The sequence below is a fragment of the Hemibagrus wyckioides genome, linkage group LG08 (assembly GCF_019097595.1).
Source record: "Hemibagrus wyckioides isolate EC202008001 linkage group LG08, SWU_Hwy_1.0, whole genome shotgun sequence".
Classification (NCBI taxonomy): domain Eukaryota; kingdom Metazoa; phylum Chordata; class Actinopteri; order Siluriformes; family Bagridae; genus Hemibagrus; species Hemibagrus wyckioides.
Window position 1 is genome coordinate 11,962,413 of NC_080717.1, and position 25,597 is coordinate 11,988,009.

Here is a 25,597-nt window from a genome sequence, read left to right on the forward strand (position 1 = left end):
TGCTTGTAACACATAGAAACTCCACCCAGAACAATAACAAAATACCACAATCTGCCTCTATTAAAGGTGGATGAGACTTGTTTGTGCAAATCTCATTTTATGTAATAATATAAATTGTTTGATTAATCTAGAAAGAGGCAACCTGTGGTGAAAGGGCCAAAAGGAATAATTTGTACCACTGTTACCTTCGGCCTGTTTCTCTTTGCCTCGTGAAATGAATGTTGTTAGGGATGCTGTTCTACTGACAGTACAAAATAGCCATCATAACCGGACACCTTCCCAATAGAAAGCAGTTGCTGCTTCTCAGATTCAGTCCAAGTTCAGCTGCCACCCTCATTATTAAGAAGTTTGCTTTGTTCCCGTGCCCAAGCCTGCTCCACTGCTCTCTCCTTTACCAGCTTCTCTGGCTTCATTGGCTGAGGCGCCATAACGCACGTTCAGGCCTAGCATCCCAGTCTGGAGTTAAATGTCGGCCAGACGCCTGGTCTTGCCACCCACTATTGATGTCATCTGTGTCACAGTGACACTGACACCATTCTCCAGGACACGTCCCCCTGTACCGCTTATTACAAGTTCCTCCTCTAGTTGCCTAGTCGCTGACGATCCTCACTAGTTGATTATGGAGAATTTTATGCCCTTGCCAAAGATGGTGGGGAGAGTTGAGATAAGAGGTGTCTGGGCCAATTGTTGGTGCAGGCAGCTGATGGACTGAGACATTGGTAACCTTTCTAAGGAGATGAAGGCTCTTAATTGCCTCTGTAGCTCACATTGAATACCCAGAACAACCTAGGAGCAGAAGAAGAGACCACTGACCTAAATTTGTAATATAATCATAAAAAAATCAATAGATTTGCCCAAAGTACACACAAAGCTCTAACAACATAAAACTAACACACATGCAATCACATTTTCTATGATGTTAAAATGAATAATTATTCATGTATTCCTCTAATAATATAGTAATATGTATAAAAACATGAATTAACACTTATTTGCAAAGAACACAATAGATTCATGAAGAAAGATTTTAAACTGACACAAAAATATTAAAAATATATTCTTATCTGCCATTTTATCAGGACCTTAATCATTCATTATCAATCAATCATGTGCTAGCAGGACAATGCATAAAATCATGCACATACACAATAGCTTCAGTTAAATTTCACATCAAACATAATAATCAATCTCATTAGCTTCGAAGTGGTGGTTGGTCAGAGAGTGTTTTGGATTGAACAGCGTTGGAAAAAGACAAAGCATTTTTTACCAATCTTTAACTGTACAATACAGTACTACAGGACACATACATAAAATATCACAGACTACTATACAGCATGTGTTGACCATTATGCAATTTGTAAACAGCACCATGGGTTAAAAACCTGTTACCCAATTTGGCTAAAAATTTTGAATTGCATCATTTTGGATCCAGAGTTGCCACAGTGTGCTACTGCTGCACTGCCATCTTGGATCTATTTCTTACACTTACACACTTTGTACATAGCACAAAGAGTTATTATACCAAGTAATTATACCAAGCAAGTGCTAATAATCATCAATTTCATATATAGGTTGAAACAGTCACTGACTGAAACAGAAAAAGCTGTGTAGGAGGCTTAAACCTGGGTGAGGAACAGCCAAACTCTGCTACTACCCGTAGGGACCTAAGAGAGCATGGATATATTTTTAATATCTCTGCACGCTCTACCCTGTGCTGACTGTGTGATACCATTTAATTCATTACCTCATCTTATCCTTGTCCTAGAAATTCTTTCTGTTCTGTTTTGATGAACATGAGCTAAACACAGACACTTGCTGACAGTTTCTTCTTCTAGAATTTGGATAACCATTTTCATAATAAACTGGCCAAACGGCCAAGAAACATGTCAACCACCACATCTGTTTTTGTTGACATCTTGAATATTACAACTTTCTCCTGTATAAATAGGAGTTTTAGGAGTTTTGCTATGTGGTTCTTTGGTAAAAAGCTTTCCTGATATCAGTAGAGACTCAGTCTTCTTCTCTGAGTGAACCCTAAAATTCTAACAGGTGAGGTTGTGGAAGACAACCAGCATCAGCAAGGTCTCTCCCAGGCAAAGGTTTCAAAGCTGACTGGGGTTTCAAGATGTGCTGTTCAAGCTATTTTGAAGAAGCACAGACGAACGGGCATTGTTGAGGACTGTAGACGCAGTGGTCGGTCAAGGAAACTTAATGCAGCAGATGAATGCTTACTTCCCCTTGACATCGGATGTACAGCAGTGCCATCAGCAAAAATGGAAAATAAAGGAACAGAAGAGAAATCCAAATCAAATCAATATTTGGTGTGACCAGTAAAACAGCATCAGTTCTTCTAGATACACTTCTATACAGTTTTCAAATGAACTTGGAAGGTAGGTTGTTCCAAACATCTTGGAGAACTAACCACAGATCTTCTGTGGATGTAGCCTGCCTCAAACCCTCCTGTCTCTTCATGTAATCCCAGACAGACTTGACGATGTTGAGATCAGGGCTCTGTGGGTGCGAAACCATCACTTCCAGGACTCCTTGTTCTTTTCTATGGTGAAGATAGTTCTCAATGACATTGGCTGTATGTTTGGGGTTGTTATCCCACTGGAAAATAAATTTGGGGCCTTTATTATTCACTTATAGAACTGGTTACTACTATAAATAATATAAGTCTGTATGATATTTTAGGAATTTTAGAAATTCTACTTTACCTGAAGTGAATTGAGTGAACTCCTCAATATCTCCCACTAGGCAATTGTTTTTAAAGGTGTAGAGATTGAATGGCTTTAGGTTGGCACTGAGCTTTTCCACAAGTTGTAGTCTGGTGTTGTCCACCTACCTTGGAGTGCCAGTATTGTCACAAGCCACATACTACTCCTCATTGCTGCTTAGCTCCATAGCAATGATGTGACCTTGAAGGTCATAATCATGGGAGGTGATTTCTTAACTACTGTGGTTATACATATGCGTTACTCTGGTGGGATTATCAAGAGCTGCATAGAAAAACTGCAGGTGGTGCCCAGTGCTGTACTTGCAGGCAACACGCCTGCTGAGGCCATCATGGCAGTACTGGACGCTTTCCTTTGAAACCTTATTGTAGACATGTATAAGGAGCCCGTTGGAGTTGTAGTCAAAGATGTTGTCTCCCCTCATGCAGAGAAATCCATCATCATCCATTTCATTTTGTATTGAATTTCACCCATGCGGTCACGGAGATCATAACGAAGTGGCATGAGCCTAGCGCTGGTGCCATGCCTCATGAGGTTGATGTTACCATTGAGGTCATAACTGTAACGCCACTTGGGGCGTTCATTCATCAGTACATTCTGAAGCTGGCTGTCAGCATCATATTCATATGAATATCGTGTTATGTTGCCTTCCACACCAACCTGGATTTCGCAAACAGTGCAACTCATATTGTCATAGTCTATTGTCATCCAATAGGCAATTTGAGGATCTCATACTGAACGTCCACAGGCATTCAATATCATGGTGTGCTTCATGGAATGTGTAAAGATGACCTGATTAAGATCATAATATATAACACTGAACTATCCAAATTGTTTGAGGTGTCCAGATACATCCACATAACGGTAAAGATCAATGGGGAGAGGAGTCTCATTGATCATAGCTTGCATGCTGGTTACACGAAAACTGTTATAGCTGTAGTCAAAGCGAGCATTTACCAAGCCCTCCTTGCTGAATTGGAAGATCTGACATCCAACTAGAGGCCCTGGAAAAAATTAAATTTAGTTTAAATCATGTTTAAATTCTATACATAGCAAATGATGGTCATAATATCGACACAATTTTATTAACATAATATTCTCTTCACTCTGATTTAATGGAGAACTTCTTAATTCTGACAAAGCTACAGCCCTCAACTCATCGGTAACATCAATTCTCATGAAAAAACAACATGCCTTATAAACATAAAACATTAATTTACATTGTTTTACCTTCCATTTAGATTTTGCTTAAAATGTCAATTAGCATTAACTATTTAACTAAATTCAAATTAAAATTTTATTGATCACATACAAAATCATACACAGTAAGACATGTAGTGAAATGCTTTTTTACGACTGTCCTTTGTTTTGAAGGAAGAAGAATAAACTTAAGTGTGTAGACATGAAAATATAGGGATATAGATAAAAAATAGAAAAATAGGAAAAAAACTAACAGTAGAAAAATGAAAAATATGATAGGTTATGAAAATACAATAAGGATATGCATATACAAACATACTATTATACTGTATATACAACAGAGAGAAGAGTCCATTGTTGGGATGGCTGAGGTTCTTCATTATCTTCCTGGACTTGGTCCAGCACAGCTTTCTGTATATAGTCTCCAGGTCAGGAAGCTTGGTGCGGATGGTATGCTCAACTGATCGCACCACCCTCTGGAGAGCCTGCCTGTCCTGCTTGGTGCTGTTTCCAAACCAGGCTGTGATGCTTCCCATCAGGATGCTCTCAATGGTGCAGGTGTAGAATGTCTTTAGCACTTTTGAGGGCAGTTTAAAGTCCTTTAGGCATCTGAGATGGTATAGACGCTGCCGGGCCTTCTTCACCAGGGTGTTAATGTGACACCGGAAACTGTCTACTCTCTCCACTGGGGTCCCATTTATAGTGAGGGGCCAATCTCCTGCTTTGTGCTGAAGTCAACTATCAGTTCCTTAGTCTTGCTGATGTTCAGGAGGAGATTGTTGTCCTGGCACCATGTCTCCAGGTTTTTAATCTCCTCTAGGTAGGCCATCTCATCATTGTTGGAGATCAGGCCCACCACCACAGTATCATCCACAAACTTGATGAGACTGGTGGAGCTGGAAGTGTCCACACAGTTGCAGGTGTACAGTGAGTACAGCAGGGGGCTCAGAACACAACCCTGGGGGGCTCCAGTGCTGAGGGTGGGTGAGGGTGAGACATAGTTGCCCACCCATACTGCCTTTGGTCTTCGCTCACTTTGCCTCCTTCACCACTCTGTGAACACTGTAGGATGCAGGCTTATTGGTTGTTGTCCATGTTTCCACTGGCGAGCCCCGTGTTGTACGCAGCAGAGCAGGATCTCAGGGCATTGCGGACGGATTTATCCACCCATGGCTTCTGATTGGGAAGCGTTCTTATGATAGCTTTGTGAACTGTATCACCCGCTAGTTTCCTGATAAATCCCACAACCGCTTCCATAAACATGCTGACATCATCAGAGCTGCGCCTAAACATGTCCCAGTCTGCGTCATCCAGAGCATCTTGTAGAGTGGCCACTGATTGGTCCGTCCAGCGCGTGACTTCCTGCTGAACCTGGTCTTCTTGATTTAGCCGTTGTTTATATCTAGACATGAGGAAGAAGCATCGTCTGATTTCCCAAATGGTGGACGTGGCTGTGCTTTATAGTGGTCAGTGTTCTTCCACCCCTGGTGGGGCAGGTGATATGTTGGTGAAAGTTTGGTGCTCCATGTTTGAGGTTAGCACAGTTAAAGTCCCCTGCCACAAGGAGCGCAGCGTCATGGTGTTGTGACTGGTGAAGGGTGAGAGCTCCATGCAGCTCCCATAAAGCAGTGTCCGTGTCTGGTAGAAAGGTAGAAAGGGCGACATTTGATGGTAAGCAGTTCCAGGTTGAGTGAGCAGGAGCGTGAAAGAGGTGAAATGCTCGCGCTGTTGCACCAGCTGTTGTTTACCATCAGACATACTCCACCTCCTCTTGTCTTCCCCGACTCCTTTGTTCTGTCCATGCAGTGAACCGAGAAGAATTCGGCCAGCTGGATGGCATGGTCCGGTATCGCTGGGTTCAGCCATGTCTCGGTGAAGCAGAGAAGGTTGTTGTCCCGAATGTCGCTCTGGAACTTTACCCTGGCCCTAAGGTCATCGAGCTTGATTTCCAGAGACTGGACATTGGCTATCAGGATGCTAGGCAGCGGAGCCCGGTGTGCGTGTGCTCTAAGCCTGTTCCTGGCCCCGGCTCGTTTGCCCCTCGGTCGCCGCTTCAGGTCACGTCCTTTGTTCCTCAGAATCTTACTCGGCCAGCATGAGTCCGGGTTTAAAAACGGCAGTAGGTGAGTAGATTGTAAACCAATAGAAATAAGAGTGTCTCTGTCATATGTAATAATGTCCATTGTGTAGGTCCAGAGTGCAGAAAATAAACAAAAACAAAGAAAGTGTGTTCGGAGCAGTCATGAAAAGAGGTCATGCCATTCCAATGGCCAATTAATTATCATAGTCTATTCACTTAAATGTTAGGCAAGTAATTTTTCTTAGAGACAGTACAGATGAAATAGTGTTAGTGTTGTTTTTATAATAAAGATGCTATTACAATCTGGTGTGACCAGTTTTTTCATAATGGATATTATGGGGAAAAAAATAAAGAAATTCATGTTATGTGGAGTTGCAATTGAAGCAATAAACATGCAAAATAAATGTATTTTATTTGGTATTTATCAATGTATATGAATGCTTTGCATAAATAAAGGAACACACACTTGTTTTCCTGTATCTGATTGTGCATACAAAGCCATTGTGCATAACGTGGATAGCTTTAATCATTCCTGAAAAGTCATCATAGGTAAACATTCCAGTGTGGTGTCATAGATGATCTCAGACAGATGAGCCTGCTTTGTGTATTTGTAAAGGACACGGCGACCTGAGCCCAGATTGGGGAGTGTCCAGAGCAAAAGCCTGTCACGGGTGAAGTCCTGAATGATGTGGGCTTTGCTGTCTGGAGGACTATAGATATTTCTGTAGTAGCCCACTAACAGCATGGACTGCAGGCTGTGACGTACCATGCTGGGCGTTGTTACAGCCAGAAGCCGATCTGTTTGGTCATATTCAAAAATGTATCTGCGTTGGCTATGTAACTGGAGCATAACAGACTATGGACAAATGAAAGAAACAACATAAGTGTTAGGAATATAGGAACATTAATTTCCTTCTGTGGTTGGTTTGTTGTTAGATATGGAGGATAAAGTTCTGCTTCTAAAACTTCCACAAATATGAATAACTGGTTCTTGATAGAAATAATAAATGATTAATGAATGGTTCTTTAGAGGCAAAAAGTTTTTTTTTTTTTTTTCATTTTAATATAGGTTTTTCAAAGGGATTTATTATAGAATAATGCTGATGCACTCTATCAAAAAACTTATCAACTGTTAATTATCATACTACAGACCAAAAAAAGAAAACACCCACATTTAAATTTTTACTTTGCCATGATCATCATAGATCTTGCCCATACGTGTTTTTTGGTCAAAGTCTATGGACAGCAAATTTCTGTTATGAGCCTGATAATAAACACAACAAAAGGGTGAGGGACAAAACCACAGAGATTGTATAGATTGATGTTACTGACTAAAAGCTTGTATCATAACCAAGAAAAGCATAAATAGAAAAAAAGGTATTTCCATTTCCAGTTACTCATTCTTTCCATTCACCACAAGTGGAACTAGCTGACGTGCTATTTATTCCCTTCATTTAAATGGAAAATCATTGATGAACCTTCTTCGTCACTTGTCAATTAATATCCACTCACAAATGGGACATCAATATTGAAATAGTTCTTTAGTATTTCATCAATCTAACATAATTTAAATTGGAGTAACCTGAAAAACAGACATTTTGAAGGAAATGTTTTCAATTTTTCGAAGCCTTTCCCCCATGGACAGATTTTGGGTAACTGATGACACATACCCGAAACACAACCCGTAGGTGTTGGTCTTTGAATGCTTTTGCTGCTGTCTTCACTCAACCAGACTCGAACTGTGCTCGCTGGGAAGTGTGATGTTGCACATGCTCATTGCTGGGTTGACCATCCCAACTCCCAATTTGGCTCAGTAACAAGTGTCACATCCATGCCATTGGAGAAAGTCACATGGAAAGAGCCACTGATGTTCACACTATACATGCTCAGTGCATGGTCTGCAACAAGGAGTGGTTAATGTGTGAAAACAAGTTTTGTGCAATACATGAACAGGGTTAAGGTGTTGCTTCTGTTTTGCAAACAAAGATTCTCTTTATCTATTTTCACAAAGCAAAATCACATTTTCATGTTTGAAAGAGAAAGCACTACAAACATTGTGCTGGCATACAGAAATGTATGAAAAAATGTTTCCTGTTGAGCTTGCTTTTAGTTTGTGAGGTCTGTTGCTTCACACCTCTGCAAAATTTTCTCACAGGCAGTTCAGCAAAGAATTAATGTTCAATATGTATATATGTTCAATACAGTGTAAATTTGGATCAGTATTTATATAACAGTATTTATATAAAATTTCAGCAGATTACTTCTTGGTAGAAGTCATTCTTCTTAAAACATATTATTATTATTATCAGTTAATGCTATAAATTGTTCACTAAAACCTTTTAAGTGAAATTTTAAGAAAACGTGTTCTAACTGGATACTGACTATTGGGGGGTCTTTTTCCAGTAGTTTTTCAAGGCATATACAGAGAAGTCAAAAAGCATGAAGATAATATATAATATATATAAATATAGATTTGAGGAGTCAACAGTAAAATTATACATGACAACTTATGGCTGTCATACCTTGGTGAAATGTGAAAATGGTGTCAGAGGAAGAAAAGTTAGTGATGGTAATAAAGTTTTCAGAGTTTTCTACTTCTACATGGACTGACTTCTCCATGTTGTTTTGGAAACTGATGACTTCTGCAGTCGGAAAGGTGATATTAATGACCTGTCCTTCACTGTTGTACCTGAACATACAAAAAGCCTTTCTCAGCAAAGTCACTGCAGCATAGATCTGATTTATGTAACACAAAAGGGCAAATGGAAACTTTTCATTAAGGACTGTGGACACATATTGTAAGGTATTTTTTTAATAAAACACATTTTCCCAAAAGTTTGAGCTGAATTTCTGTTTCAGGATTTCTGTTGGAATGGCTGTCAATCATAAATCAAAAAGCAGGTAGTACCAGTGTAAACTGCAGCAAGGTTTCTGACAGGTTTCTTGAAGTAATTTAAGTTAAAGATAACAAAAGCACTGATAACTTACGCTGACACTCAAAGTGGAGGACAGCACTCTGAAATACTGTGAATTGTCTAAGAGCTATATTCTGATTAAGGGAAGCCAAACCAAATGCATGCACTCAACATCTCTTTTAAAGACAACTTTTCTAAATGTAGGCAATGCTAAAACACAAAATGGAATTATTATACAAAAAGGTGAGCCTTACTCATATACATTGGCCCATCCATTTTCGTCAGTCTTTGTTGCTAGGAGGCTGGTGTTGCCATGGTAAGTGAGTTGGGTGATGCCATGGTCTTGAGCAGAGACTCTCTTGAGGAAGTGGCTGTTGCTGATGGTGAGCCAGTACACCTGACCTCTGGGTGCCACTAGCCAAAGAGGTATACCTTTGGAATCATGCTGCACATGGAATGTGCTGCCAGCCCTACTGACCACAGCACTTAGGTGCCAATCAGCTGAATAGATAAAGTTGTACAGGAAATCACCAGTGATCAGATGTTTAGTGTGAAGCTGTGTGCCATTATGGCTGAATAAGTAAACCTCCCGGTCCACTGGTGAGATGATCTCATACATTCCAGCTGCAGTTGGCTACAGCCAGTTAGTACTAATGGAGCAGATCTGGATATTTCCCAGGTCAGCAGTGTAGATTGTGCCATTGGGCACAACTGGTAATGAAGAGGGTGCTTTTAAATGGGCATCACAGGCATAGCTGCCATCACCTGTGGCAAAATTGTGTAAAGCTAACTATTCATTCATGGTTAAAAAGGTATTTAAATAAAAGAAAAAGAAAGAAAAAAAAGATCATTTATCACAATTTCTGCTTTGCATGAGAAATATACTAAACACCTAGGAGAAAAACATTTGTTCTGCCCTACTGGTTTAGGTGCGTTTGATCAGGTCAGGGGAAGCAGAACATTTTATTGTAGTATCCAAATATCAGCACATTGACCTGTTCAATTCAATTCAATTCAATTCAGTTTATTTTGTATAGTGCCTTTTACAATGAACATTGTCTCAAAGCAGCTTTACAAAAGAAGAAAACAGAAAGGGGAGGGGAAAATGAAAAATAATAATAAAAAATAAAAAATAACTAATTAACTCAAAATAAGGATAAATTATTAAATTCTATAATTAGACTATTTTATCCCTAATGAGCAAGCCTGTGGCAACGGTGGCAAGGAAAAACTCCCTGGGAACCTTGAGAGAAACCAGGCTCAGAAGGCAACCCATCCTCATTTGGGTGACACTAAACAGAAAATAATGTAACTGTAGCTGATTAATGTCCTTTCTACAACAGCAATCAATGACCCATGATGAACTATTAGGTCACTGTAGTTTCTAAGGTCATTATAAACACTAGTTCTTTGCTGTCACGGGCTGACAGATGAAATGGCATATCTGTGATGGTGTGAAAGTCCCCAAGTGGCTCTGTCCATGGCTGTCTCCTGGTCCACACAGATCCCTCCACAGCATCAGTGGGCACCATCAAGCGGTGAGACTCCGACCAGGGGTAGGGCAGCGGTCGCCCTGGAAACTGGCAAACACTGGGAGCTCAGGAGTGGGGTGTATAGCTCGACAGAGAAGGTAGAGAGAGAAAGAGAAAGATATTAAGTTTCTGATCACGTGATGCTTAAAGACAATGTAGAATTATGTGTAAAGTGCAGGCAGGGACTCCGGCAAGACTAGCTATGACAGCATAACTAAAAGGGAGAGCCAGAAGGTCACAGACATGAAGGCTTCCCGGGACAAAAAACATCCAACCTCTTCACAGTCAGCGAACCTGAGCAACTTGCGAGGGTGGTAAGATGACAGCATCCAACACATCCCAGTACACCAAACACTCTATGACCATGAACCTTCCAGATCTGCTCCTTTACCTAAGAAAACTATACATTAAAAGCTTGACTAAACAAATGTGTCTTCAGCCTAGACTTAAACATTGAGACTGTGTCTGAATCCTGAACACTAATTGGAAGGCTGTTCCATAACTTTGGGGCTTTGAAAGAGAAAGCTCTGCCCCCTGCTGTAGCCTTTGCTACTTGAGGTACTACCAAGTAACCAGCACCCTTTGATCGGAGTAGGCGTGGTGGATCATAAAAGACTAAAAAATCGCTCAGGTACTGTGGTGCGAGACCATTTAGTGCTTTATAGGTCAGTAACAGTATTTTATAATCAATGCGAAATTTGACTGGGAGCCAATGTAGTGTGGCTAAAATAGGAGTGATGTGCTCATATCTTCTGGTTCTAGTTAGGACTCTAGCTGCTGCATTCTGGACTAACTGGAGCTTGTGTATGCTCCTACTGGAACATCCAGACAGTAAGACATAACAATAATCCAACCTAGAGGTAACAAAAGCATGAACTAATTTTTCTGCATCATGAAGCGACAACATATTTCTTATCTTAGCAATATTCCTAAGATGGAAGAAGGCTACCCTAGTGATATTATCTACATGAGCTTCGAATGAAAGACCAGAATCAATAATCACACCAAGATCTTTTACTGCTGGACAAGATGAAACCAAAGACCATCCACCATTACTCTGTAATCAGAAAGCTCACTTCTAACTGCCTGTGGTCCTAGTAAAAGCACCTCTGTCTTGTCTGAATTAAGCAGGAGGAAGTTAGTGGCCATCCAATGTCTAATGTCTTTTACACATTCTTCTATCTTAATAAGCTGGTGTCTCTCATCTGATTTAGCTGAAACATATAGCTGTGTATCATCTGTATAACAGTGGAAGCTAATACCATGTTTACGAATAATTGCACCAAGGGGTAACATATATAGGGAGAAAAGCAGTGGGCCTAAGACAGAACCTTGTGGAACACCGAACATAACCTTGGTATGCATGGAGAAGTCACCATCTAGATCTACAAACTGATAATGGTCAGTCAAATAAGACCTGAGCCAGGAGAGGGCTGTTCCTTTAACACCAACAACATGTTCTAGTGTATCAAGTAGAACAGTGTGGTCAATGGTGTTAAAAGCTGCACTAAGATAAAGTAGCACCAGTAGGGAGACACAACCCTGATCAGAAGCCAGTAACAGATCATTGACCACTTTAACCAGTGCTGTCTCTGTGCTATGATGAGGCCTAAATCCTGACTGATACATTTCATAAATGTTATTTCTATGCAGGTATAAACATAACTGCTGTGCTACAGCCTTTTCTAGGATCTTGGAGATAAAGGGCAGGTTTGATATTGGTCTATAGTTAGACAGCTGACAGGGGTCGAGGTCCGGTTTTTTAATCAAGGGTTTTATAACTGCTAGCTTAAAGGATTTAGGCACATAGCCAGTGCTTAGAGAAGAATTAATTACTTTTAGAAGGGGTTCAGTAGCTACTGGTAACCTATTCCTAGTATACTGTCACTTTCATAAGTTAACAAAGGCTATATAGAAAAATCTACAACATTATTTTTGTTTTTTAAAACAAGGGGCATATGTTTTAAAACAGTGAACATCCTATTTATTTTGAATTGATTACCGTGCTGTTGGCAGGCCTCTCACTCACCCAAAAGTTTGCTGCCACTGAACTGATCATATATTCGTCTAATATGTTAGAACATGACAACTGTTGTGTCAAGTTTGTAGCTCAATATAGTCACAGACAAGTTCAATACATTATAAGCAAAAACATCTCAACCAGATGTATTCTCAACCAGATGGATTATAGGTAAGACATCTCAACTTTTTCCTTTCTATATACACCAAGCAATCATGACATGAAATCCACTGACATGTGGTGTAAATAACATTGGTTGCAGGAAATATTATGCAGCAAGTGAACAGTCAAAGTTGATGTGTTGGTAACAGTGAAAAGTTGCAAGCCTATCAGATCAGTGAAAAGGAATAAAATTTGAAGGTTAGGTGACTGGATGAGACAGGTTTTTTGGGGGGTGTTACCAGTATGCAGTGTTTAGTACCTACCAAAAGTGATCCAAGTTCTGTGTGGCTGCAGACCACTCAGAGTGACCACCACTGAAAGCATATGACCATCTGAAAAGGACCATGGTGCAATAGAAAAGGTGGCCTAGTCTGAAAAATCACATTTTCTTTTACATTATATCGAAGGCTGGGTATTTCCAATTGCAGGGGTAGAGATTTTTCACATGCTCTCAGAAATGTTCTGCTGAGACAATTTGGGGTCTTACATGTTATTTTGAAACATATCACCTACCTACTCATTGTTGTAGATACACATTGCAACTGTATTTCCTAATGGCAGTGGCAGAATAATGTGTACCAACTGGCAACTTACAGAGGCTCTGCTACTGAAGTGTTGGTGCCAGATACTAGAGCAAGCACGCATCAGAGGTCTAGTGAGTTCATGCTTCAGAGTCAGAGTTTTGGTAGAGGGAAACTTTTGCAAATATAGGCTGATAGGCAAATGTATAGGCTGATATATATATAATTCAAATGTTTCACATATGGATTATTTGTAATATTTGAATGCAAATCATTTTCCTTCATTGATGGCTTAATGTCTTGAACTCATGTACATCTTCAAATGCTGAGTTTCCTCCAGTGAGATGCTTTGCAAGTCCTTTACTGCAACTGGCTCATTTGTTGATGCTTGTTTGTTGGTGTTTTACCTTACCAGTTTTGTCTTCGTAATTGAAAGCATGCTCACTTAAGTTGAGGTCAGCTGACTGAGCCATTTAAGTACATTCCATTATTTGCCTTAAGAGGCTCATGAGTTGCTTTCACATTATATTTTGGGTTAAATCTCAAAATTAGCAAAGACCAAGCCCATCACAGCAGTGTTGTCAGCAAACTTGACAAAGATTGTAGAGTTGGAAATAGCCACATAGTAATAAATGTCCAATGAGTACAGCAGGGGGATTAGAACACAATCCTGGGGGGACTCATTTTGAGGGTGAGACAATCCATGTCCAGGCACAAAGTTGGAAATCCACTGATACAGGGACGGGCCATGCCCTAGGTTCTCCAACTTAGTGGTACGTTTTAGCATTTAACATTTACATATCTCAGGACTGTGGGTAGGCGGTGTGTGATGGCATCAGTTAATCAGTGATTGGGATGGTATGTATACTGTAATGGGTTCAGAGTATCAGGTAACAAAGAGGTGATGAAGTCTCTGACCAGCATTTCAAAACACTTTATCTCAACTGATAAAGATTCCTGGGGGGCATGATCCTTGGCATGAGTTCTATGGCACAATCTTATGGATCATGAGGTGGTAGACCACTGTCTTTGACTTTAACGAACACTTCCTGATATTCTTAGAATTCCAAGGGAATTTTTACTTCTTCTGAGGTTTAAAGGCTTTAGATGGAGGTGGATGCTGGTTATACCAGCTGTACTCAGAGGTCAGAATTGAGGTCAGAGTCCAGAATTAGGCAAATATTTAAGCACTGTAAAAACAGGTATTCAGGTAACCATGATTAGGGAATAAGAAAACAAATAAGTATCATAACCAAACTAAGCAAGCCTGAAACAAAGGCTTGGAATGACAGATGCATGAAGAGAGCTGAATGAATACTTTACAAAGTGCCAGTTTTGCGAGCATGCTTATGTTGTGCAATGGAGTCCAGATTTGTAATCAGGTGAACTTGAGCATATAACCTGGAATGGAGTCCATGGTAGCCATGTTTGTAGTCAGAGATACAGTCTGGGAAAAGGAGTCGGACTCTGGATTTGGTGTTTCGATGACAGCATACAGAAGCACATCCAGTAATTTCTAGGACACCATAAAAACCGAGTTAACCACATCTATAAGCCCTGACTACTTTCCTGAGAACTCTCCTTACCTAAATAACTATGTAAATTTTCAAGCAGTTCTGGATACAGTCCTGGATGTTCTTGTCTATTATTGTACCCAAGGTTCATGTGTTTTCCCCAGGCTCATGTGTTTTAATGTTCCACTCACCAGAAAAGTAGTCACAGGTGGGGTCAATTTTGCAGTCACAGTCGGATGGAGCTCCAGCCACCAGAGATATCTCACCATTGGTGGTAACTTGCTGTATGCGGTTTATCTTTCGATCATCTGTCTCAGCAATGTACAGGAAGCCCTGGTGTGACACAGTGATGGCTTTAGCTGCCTCTACAGTGGAATGAACAGCCAATTTGTTGAGCAGAGAGTGATCAAGTCCTGAGACTTGGTAGTGCATTGGCCGGCCAGCTGCAATGCACACCTTCAGGCTCTGTGACACCCGCAACACAATGTTGTTGTCCAGGATGTAAAGGGAATTATCTGTGGGATTAATAGCCAGGTCTGTTGGCCATTCCAGTTGCACCTGTATTGATAAAATGTGAAACAAACATATTGGAACAGTATGTTGCAACAGTATGTCAAAATTCAGATTAAATTAGTCAGAAAATTATTACAGGTCAGTAACTGTAGTGGGTTTCTTAGCAATAACTTTGTTGTAAATATTTTCCAGATTTAGGTCAGGTTTAGATCAGGACTATGGGATAGCCATTTCATTATCTCAATTTCTATCTTTTTCACTGACATTAGTTGCTTTCTAGAAGTGATTTCTTAGCTTCAAGGAACTGCTTTCCCATTTTGCAGTGTGATGCGGGTATTGTTTTGCTTAAAAATGAAAGAGGTACCGAAAAACATTTGCATTCACCCTGCCATGTAGCTGTATAAGAGGCCCAACTCATGATGCAGAAAACATCTCAAAAGCATGATACTTCCTCCTCCACCTTTCATTGACTTCTTTACACTTTGGGTTCAGTTTTCTTGCAGTTTGACGGTGAACATAATGTTTCCCCTTTGACCCAAATAAATTACTTGAACTTGGTATAATCACCAAAACTGAACTTTGGACCAGTTCTCTGTCCACACAACATGGTGAAAGTGTCATTGCTTTGGGGGATGTTTTCTCTGCAGGAGTTGGGCCTCTTATACAGCTACATGGCAGGGTGAATGCAAATATTTATTAGAACCTCCATGGCAACATGTGGTTCCTGCCCCCTGATACAGTGCAAAATAGGTAAAGCAGTTCCTTCTTGGAGGTAAGAAAGCACTTCTAGAAATGAACTAAATTCAGTAAAAAAAACAAAAAAAAACAAGAAAAAACATGTTCTGTTAATCATTATTCATGTGGCACTTTACCAACTGTCAATGTTTTGTTCTGTGTTGTGAATAATAATAATAATAATAATAATAATTATTATTATTATTATAATAATAAAAGAATATAAACTAGCACTTCAAAATAAAGCCCTTTCAAATGTGGCATCTAAGATACAACTGTTACATACATTCTCTACCACTGGTGTTACTAACTAGTCCTCACTATCAATCGGGAAAGAAAAATTAGCATGGGTCAGTAGTTAGGTCAGTAAGGCTTGGAACAGATGTTAATCAGAGACTAATTTGGAGCCAGGCTCTTGCAGATCTGCAAGAATGGCTACCTGGTGAGATTACAGGCTGTGTGCTGCATGCATATGTTTGTGAGGCTCTGTGATGTTTGTTTAGTTACCCCCTCTCCACAGGTGTCTGCCCTTGCATTAGGTAATAAATAATTCATTAATGTTTTGACAAGACATTATGCTCATATGCCTGCCATCCCCTTCTCTGCTTCTACTCATCCAACCACAGAAGCCAGTCTGTGATTAAGGCGTGTTATGTTTCATCCTTGATGAATTTAGAAACTGCTAGTGAAACTAAATATAAGCTCTGGAGCCTGAGAGTTTTAGCAACTCATCATCACATACTGGATCATTCATTTTCACTAAAAAACATTTTTAGAATAGGTTATAATTTTTGTGTGGTTGATTGTTTTTTCAATGAATGAATAAATTAATTAATTATTTTATACATTAGCTTTAACATATGAATATACCCTCAGAGAGAAAGACACAACATAAGGGAGAGGGTAAATAAATCACTGACCATTTATTTTGTTGACTCTCAGATTTTTAAAACAGCTCTTATTCAAAGTTGGGATAATATCAATATTTAAATGGCAGACCGATGTATAGCACATTCTGCCCTTCGATACAGTCACAGCTTAAAAAATATCCACTACATATGGCAAAGGTAGTAGCTTTCATATTAAAGCACTTCACTACTTTACTACCACTACTTACTTCATTACCTTACCTTACTACTACATTACCTTCACTTTTACCTTCTATTTTTCTGTCTTTTTCTTGGCATAAGTTCTATGGCACAGTCTTATGGATCATGAGGTGGTAGACCACTGGCTTTGACTTTACCAAACACTTCCTGATAGAATTCCAAGGGAATTTTTTCTTCTTCTGAAGTTTAAAGGCTTTAGAAGGAGGTGGATGCTGGTAATACCAGCTGTACTCAGAGGTCAGAATTGAGGTCAGAATTGAGGTCAGAATCCAGTCATTTTCTTCCCATTTCTTCTTAATCTTACATTTGAACAAATGGAGGAACAATGTAAAAAATGTGACAAAACCACAATGCCACGGGGAAGGGTGGTGGGAGTGGTTATGACTTGCCATTTTGCTAGCACTGGGCCATGCAAGCTATAAGTAATCACATGTTGTTTGGTACTGCTACTCAGGGTTTGGCCCTCTGATAAGCACCTAGAAGACTTTGTGCTTCCTGGGAGGCTCACTTTTCAGTCTCCCTGTACATTTTCTAATACACAAGAATACAAAGGTCTACCAAAGACAATGCTATTACTTATTATTTGTTAACAACAAATATCCAAAATGTTTCTCAGATCATATTTCTTTAAGGATACATAATTTAAAACAGTCAATACAATCATTATTTCTAGATACATTACCAGTCAAAAGCTTGGACACATATGCCAAAAGAATAAACATGACACTTTTTAAAAAGACTGAAGTATCACATGACATCCATGGACTCTAACAGAGCAAAACCATGCACCATAAGAGAGCAAACTAACAGAGCTCTGAACTTACGGGCCTTTTTTCATTTGATTTATCCTTATTTTTCACTATTTATCACTTTTCAAAAGTTATTTATCAGATATTCTTTTACTCTACCAGTCAGACATGACCTCTATTCAAGCTTGCATGGGTAACATGCGAACACCAATGCTAGACTATAAAGTGCTTTGAAGTATGAATTAGCTGCAATGAGAGCTGAATTCTCCTTTCACATGACTACAGTGCAGGAGGTGTGCTATGAATTTGATATAATAAGAGGTAAACAAAGAGAACTCAATGACCATGCATGACAACTGGATATGCTTCAATAACTGGCTGTGCATCTGCTGGACTATAACCTATAGAACAACCTCAGACTGCTGGGACTGCCTAAAGGATTAAAAAAAGATGATGCAGTAGGCTTCATTAAGCAATCGTTACTGTTAACATGGAACCCTTCTGTTGTGCATCTGCTGTTAATCTAAGTGTACTGAGATTTACAATCTAAGGGTACTGAGAGTTTATGTGAACTACAATGTTGACATTTTCCACTGATGCAATAACTGATATCTTTGACATGTTTAGATGTGATTTAAAAATTTATTGTATACTTTATTTATCTGTTCATTTCTCCTTATAACTATTTGCTGTATAATGAGAAAAATAACTTTCACCTGTTCAGAAACTGTGATGTAAGTGTAACAAGCACACACCTGTGTGATGTCCATGTGGGAGTCACAGCTGAGTGTTTGGGTTGACATGAGGCCACTGGAGCCAATGAAAGTGGTCAGCACACCTCTCTCATTGATCATCTGAATGGTGGTTCCATCCACAAAATACACATAGCCCCTCTTGTCCACTGTAATTCCTGCAGATGGAGACAGTAGAACTTTTATGATAGAGGATCTAGGCCCCATTCTGCTACTCATTCTGCTCAACAAATGCCACTTTCAACAAATTAATTCCACCATAAATTGTAAATACATATTTAGAACACTAAATGGATTAGAGCCACGCAAGGAAATAGAATATGTGATCTGTAATATTATATTCATGAATGCTTAGAATTGGATAAAAATCCATAACCAGTATTGACACATTGCAACAGCACAAGCAGTTTTCTTTCACTTAGTGGATGATGAGAAAGTGGGTAAGATGAGTAACCTTGAGCTGTTATTTCCATAGTCTCTGTATAGACCTGTTTGCTCAACCATGATGATTTACACAATCTCCGGAGACTATTTTTTAAATAGTTCTTTACAATCATCCAGCTTTCCATGAGAGTGCTCTTTTACCTCTCTAAGCACTCACAAGTAGGATCAAACCCTTGTGAATGTCATAGAAATGAGGAAATTTGCAGTGATTTTTAAGGAAAGATCTGTGTGTTGCTACACCCTTACACATACCTGCCAGGTCAACATGGAACTGATATAAACAGGTTTGTGAAGATTTGGCTCAAGCAAAATGGCAACAGAAAACAGAGACAGCAAAGACAAAAACAACAACAACAAAAAAAAAAAAAACAGCAGACAGTTGGCTCCAGATACTGAAAGAGATGATGCAAACCACTATGTGAAACCCCAGTTTGCTGATGTAGCATCACATTTGTTTTTTTATTTAAGAGCGTTGCAGTGTACAACCTATTGACTTTGCCTGTGGTAAATTTGTTGTTGGTCTTTCGGCAGCTCCCTACATGTGTGAGGGGTCGCCACAGCGGACCAACTGGTCCACACAACAACTTGGCACAGGTTTTACACCAGATGCCCTTCCCCTCCCATTTTTTTTTTTATCTGGGCTTGGGAGCAGCACTATATCCAGTGGCTGGGGTCGGGCACTGGCTGGGAATCGAACGCAGGCCTTCCACATGATAGGCGAGAAACCTACCACTGAGCCACCAGTGCCTTGCCTGGGGTAAAATTATCCTCTCTCAAATGGCTAATGAATGAAAAAAGCACTTTGCTTCATAGTAAAGGTGAATATGGCCTCCGCTGTCTCCTCATCTTTTCATCATTCTCCCAGCACTGACCAATTATGTGACATAACTGCTTCCTTCCAGTTGCACTCTATAAAATCTCTTCCTAAGCACCCATGCTGCATCATTTTTTCTTACAGAACAGGCTTTACCTTAAAGTGGAACACTCTAAAGCCTCTGCATGCAACATGCTTTGTTTGGTTCTGATACACATGCTTAGGCTTTAATGAGAGAACAATACTTATTGCAGTTCTCTGAGGCTGTAAAAGCATTTTGGCTTTTGGAGACAAGAAGCTTTGATTATGTTTGAAAAGCTTTTCTTTAAACTTCTGACAATATTGATTGCTTTCCCACATTCTATGTAATCTTTTCACGCAATTATCTCTTAGTGCATACAGAATTAGCTTTGGCAACACATGTTTAAGTTAAATATTACCAAAATGAACTAAAAATTTTAATTGCAAATTGTGATTTGTGTAACTTCTAATCATGTCATGTCACATGTTTAAGAGCCTGCCTAATTTGTGTATTTAAGGTCTGTCTGAATTCTGAGCATATTCCCAGTCTTCAGCATTATATAATAAAATGCAACACATTTGGATGTGAGATAAATAACTGTTTCTCAAAAAGCTGAAGTTATTAAACAAAATACAGCAATGCTTTATTTTTATTTTCATCTCTTTCTTTTAATAATGAATTTCAATCCTAAAGACAAGACAAAGAAAAGCAACACCACAGGCTACTATTTGTAAATTAATATGCATTCCTAAATTAGCAGGATGTCAAAATAAAAAAATGAACATTTCATGTCACATTTAAAAATGTAGTTTTCTTATTATAGACTCAATTTCCATATTCTCAGTTAGAATTGATCAAAAGAGCTCATTTATGGAGAACAAATGGCATGCTTTGTACTTTGTGTGGGTTTGTTCATGTGGGTATGGGATGTTAATGTGAGTAATGAAGTGAGTTTTTAGGTCAGGATGTGGAGGTTTTCCCCTTTCTCTGGTTGAGCATTTCTTTTTATACACAACAGTGTAACAGGAAATCACACTTACTCAACGAACGAACATTTAGTTTTAACAGTAATATAGTTTGCCATTCTACTTTAAGAAAGAATAAGTACATTTTAACTAAATAACATAAAAATGTATGTATTTAGAGTATATTAAAACATTGCCATGACTCTCAGCAAAGATTATATCAGTGAAGGAGTTGATATAATCTTTATATAGAATGTCCAAAAGACATGTGGATAATGCTAATAATCAAAGTGAAAGCTCATTTCCCATTTTAAACTTCTTTCAAATAATGGCACTAATGTTGTTTTCCAGTTATTACATTAGAGCAAATGTAGAGGTGGAATTGGAATAAAATCTTTAAATGCAATTTACTATTGGTGATCACCATATTTTAAAATTTACATGTTTACTTCTGACTGAGAGCCATGAAAAAGGGACAGATATGTCGTCATCATTTATAAAAAACTATATTTTATTTAAAAAATAATGGCAGCATGAATTAGATTTTAAAATTGCATCTAAACAAACCACAAAAGTCCTGGAATATCCTATCGCCTGGTGAGCCTAAGATGTTTTCCCTTGAAAACCAGACAATGCATCACCACAAATACCTTACACCAACTGTCAAGCATAGTGGTAGAGATGTGAGAGGTAATGATTTGCTTATTTTGCAACCACAGGACCTGGGAAACTTGAAGCTATTGAGACAATAATAAACTCCACTTTATACCAGTATATTCTTAAGACAAATATCAGGCTATCTGTTAAGCAGCTTAAGCTGGCCTGTAAATTGTGTCATACAACAGGTCAATGATCTCAAGCATTCCAGCAAATCTAAATGGAAATCCTTCTAAATGGATAAGAAGAAAAACTAATCAAGATGTTGGAATATCCAAGTTCAGACCTCAACCCCATGCTGTCGCAAGATTTTTGGACAGCTGTATAAAAACAAATGCCATCAAAATCAATGACCTGAAAAAAGTTGTAAAGAAGAATGGGCCAACATTTCTCCAAAATGATTTAATATCAACTCCTAAAATGATCAGTTCTGAGTTGATCATTGTACTTTACATTATTTCAAGTTATTGTTGCTAAAGGTGGTTCTGAATGTTACTTCGTAGGCATCTTCAGGACCATGCCCTGATGTAATGTAACAAAGCGCCACCTTCTGGTCAAAAGTTACAATAACATGTTAAAAATGCTTACATTTAAATGCCATTATTGCTACTCCTCCTAATTTGTATGTTGTTATGTTGTCTTATGTAGCACCAGTCTCCTGGAGAAACGTTGTCTCATTTCACTATGTACTGCGGCAGCTATATGTGGTTGAAATGACAATAAAAGCTTCTTGACTTGATTTGACATCTTGACTACAGCAGGTAAAATAAATATTGAACACATCAGCATTTTTGTCAGTATTTCTAAAGGTGCTATTGAAATGAAATTTTCACCAGATGTGAAACCCATGCAATCCACACATGCTAAGAATCAAACCAAAGATGTCCATAAATTATGTGTATTAATATGAAATGACACAGGATAAAATTTTTGAACACATTAAGAAAGGGAGGTGCGAAAAGGCATGGAAAGCCAAGGCACCAGCTGAAATCAATCAGTAATTAGAAAGCAATCCTGCCCCTTGTCAGTCCCAACTGATGACCTATAAAAAGGTGTCTAAAAGCAAAGAACTCTCTCAAGACCTTCACAATCTTATTGCTGCAAAACATATTGATGGCATTGGTTACAGAAGGATTTCAAAACTTCTGAATGTTCCAGTGAACACGGCTAGGGCCATAATCCAGAAGTGGACCTATGCACCATCAATGCACCTTAGCCACCCATGAGCCTGTCACTGATTCACCACTTTTCCTTCCTTGGACCACTTTTGATAGATAATGACCACTGCAGACCGGGAACACCCACAAGAGCTGCAGTTCTGGAGATGCTCTAATCCAGTCGTCTATAGCCATCACAATTTGGCTCTTGTCAGACTCGCTCAAATTCTTCCGTTTGTCTATTTTTCCTGCTTCTAACACATTAACTTTAACAACAAAATGTTCACTTGCTGCCTAATATATCCCACCCACTCACTAATTCCACGATGAAGGAGATCAGTGTTGTTCACGTACTTGTCAGTGGTCATAATGTTATGCCTGATCGGTGTATGCACTGTCAGTTTTGCTACGCTCTTATGGTTGCTGATTAAAACAAATATGACTTGAATAAGACAAGAATACTGGACATGACAACACCATTATATGCCACAGCATAGTGATCATTTTTGTTCATAAAATAATTGTGACAAGTCATAATAAAAAAAATAATTAGGTAAATACAACCTCAGATGAACAAAAACACATTGACATATTAAACCATATCATTATTTATTTAACAAAAATGAAGCCAATATAAAGTAACATTTTTACTACATAATATCATTATAATAAGTCATACCAGTCATAGTAAAGTGCTCAAAAACTGCAATCATTTACATTCATTTCCATGACATTACAACCTTAATTATTTATCTCATGAAATAACACACTGAACTTATTAAATACATTTTAAAAACTTCTTACCAGGGCTCTCTTTAGCAGAGTGAGAGAGAATACTTCTGACCCCGTCAGCGGCAAATGTAATTCTATGGATGTTGCTGTTATTGCGCCACATGAGGTATCACTAATATGTGCCCCCATAATACAAAATTCTGCATATGTGGTTCCTAATATAACAAATCATGTACAACTCACAACACGCAATAAATGAAAAATATGAAGGAATTAAGTTTTGGTTGAGGTTCACTCACATCCGACATTTTATAATTATTAACCCAGTTACACACACATACAACTATACCCTCACACACACTATCATACCCTTACACACATACAACTATACTCTCACACATACACTATCATACACGTGCACTCAAAACAACTATACTCTAACACACACTATCATACCATCACACAAACACAACTAATCTCACACACAAACAACCATACCCTCACACACACTATCATACCCTTACACACATACAACTATACTCTCATACATACACTATCATACACTTGCACTCAAACAACTATACTCTAACACACACTATCATACCATCACACAAACACAACAATACCCTCACACACAAACAACCATACCCTCACACAAACACTATCATACCCTCACATATATGGCTCCGTCGTCCCAACGTGCCTCAAGACAACAACTATGAAGAAGTCGTCTATGGTCTAAGTCTAAGTCTATGGTTTCAGTTAAAACCAAAAACCAAAACCTTGCAGTTTGTTTATCGGCTTAACTGCCCCACAGACAATGCCATCACCACAACCCTCCATCTGGCCCTCACCACCTGGACTGTAAGGACTCATACGTATGAATGCTGTTATAGACTTCAGTTCAGCATTCAACACAATCATCCCTCAGCAGCTGATTGAGGAGCTAAGCCTGCTAGGCCTGAACACCTCTCTCTGCAACTGTCAAAAAATGTCAAATAGTCTTAGATTTGACTTAACTGAGTAAACTTAAGGATTAAACATAAAATTTTTTATTTAATGATTAAAGTAGATTGGAATTAGATTAGTACATGTGTATAGTACATGTGTCAAGGTCACTTTACTGACTTTTAAGCCTGTTTGGCTGTTTATGGATATTCTTAAGAAACGTGGGTGATTGTACTAATCAGACTAAGAAATGCTTAAAATAGATTAATTAGAGAGTTTATTCATTCCTATTTTAAAATATTAAACACAGACAGGATGCCCACAAAACTAGTTGTGTAATACTTAAATTAACTATTAATTATGTCAGCAGGATTTCTGTTAGTGATTTTTATTTAAAAAAATATAAATATAAAAAAATCAAATGATTAAGGGAAAACACAGGTTTAAGGCAATATCTAATGTTATTACTAATTGTGCAGTTGGGACTTTTAGCTGATTCCTCAGTAAGGTGCTGTAAACAGTAATAAATAACCAATTAAATAAGTATATAAATAACTAACAGTACATTTTAAATATAATACTTAAAAAATTGTTTGTCTAATGTTCACATGTCCATCTGTTATTCAAAGTGATTGAAAATGTCTGAGCATTGACTAGTGGAGAAGAAAAACCTACATATTACCTTTTACATTTTTGTGTTTGTTTGACAAGTTGAACAAGCTTTCCACTAAGACAAGTCGAAAAAATTATTACTGAATGTTATAATAATAGGCTGTTGTGGACAAGCAGTTAATTTACTAATTAATAGTAACAATACAATAAATTTGCCAAATGATCCTCCTTTATGCTCAACCACAGCTGGTTGTCAGCAACTTTCTGAATGTGGTCAATGTATCTGTTTTTTTGCAGTTTCTTTTTTGCAGTGAGGGGATCTCCAAAGTTACAATGGCCTGAAGAAGCTTATCTTTACTCCTTGTTTTGGCTTTGCGTCTTATGTCCTTCAGTGTGTCTCAACTAGCTTGATTAGGTTGAAATCTGATGATCTGCATAAAATAAATACATAAGACTTATATACATTTGACTGGCTAATACTTTATGAATGAGTTAATTTAAATACTCACCTGGTGTTTTCACACAGTTTACACCTGCCTCAGCAACACGCTGTCGTTTTGTCGCTGTATTGGTGTTCCGGGTTATTATGGGTAATCACTCAGAAAAGTTACATAATCAAATACATAATCAATTCATCTAATTAAATTGTATTATTATTATTATTATTGTTATTATTATTATTATTATTATTATTATTATCATTATTATA

The 25,597-nt window shown here is 38.4% G+C and overlaps 1 pseudogene; it reads right to left on the reverse strand.

The window, feature by feature from the left end:
* Positions 1-224: 224 nt before the first annotated feature.
* On the reverse strand, positions 225-25,597 carry LOC131357994 (teneurin-1-like; annotated as a pseudogene).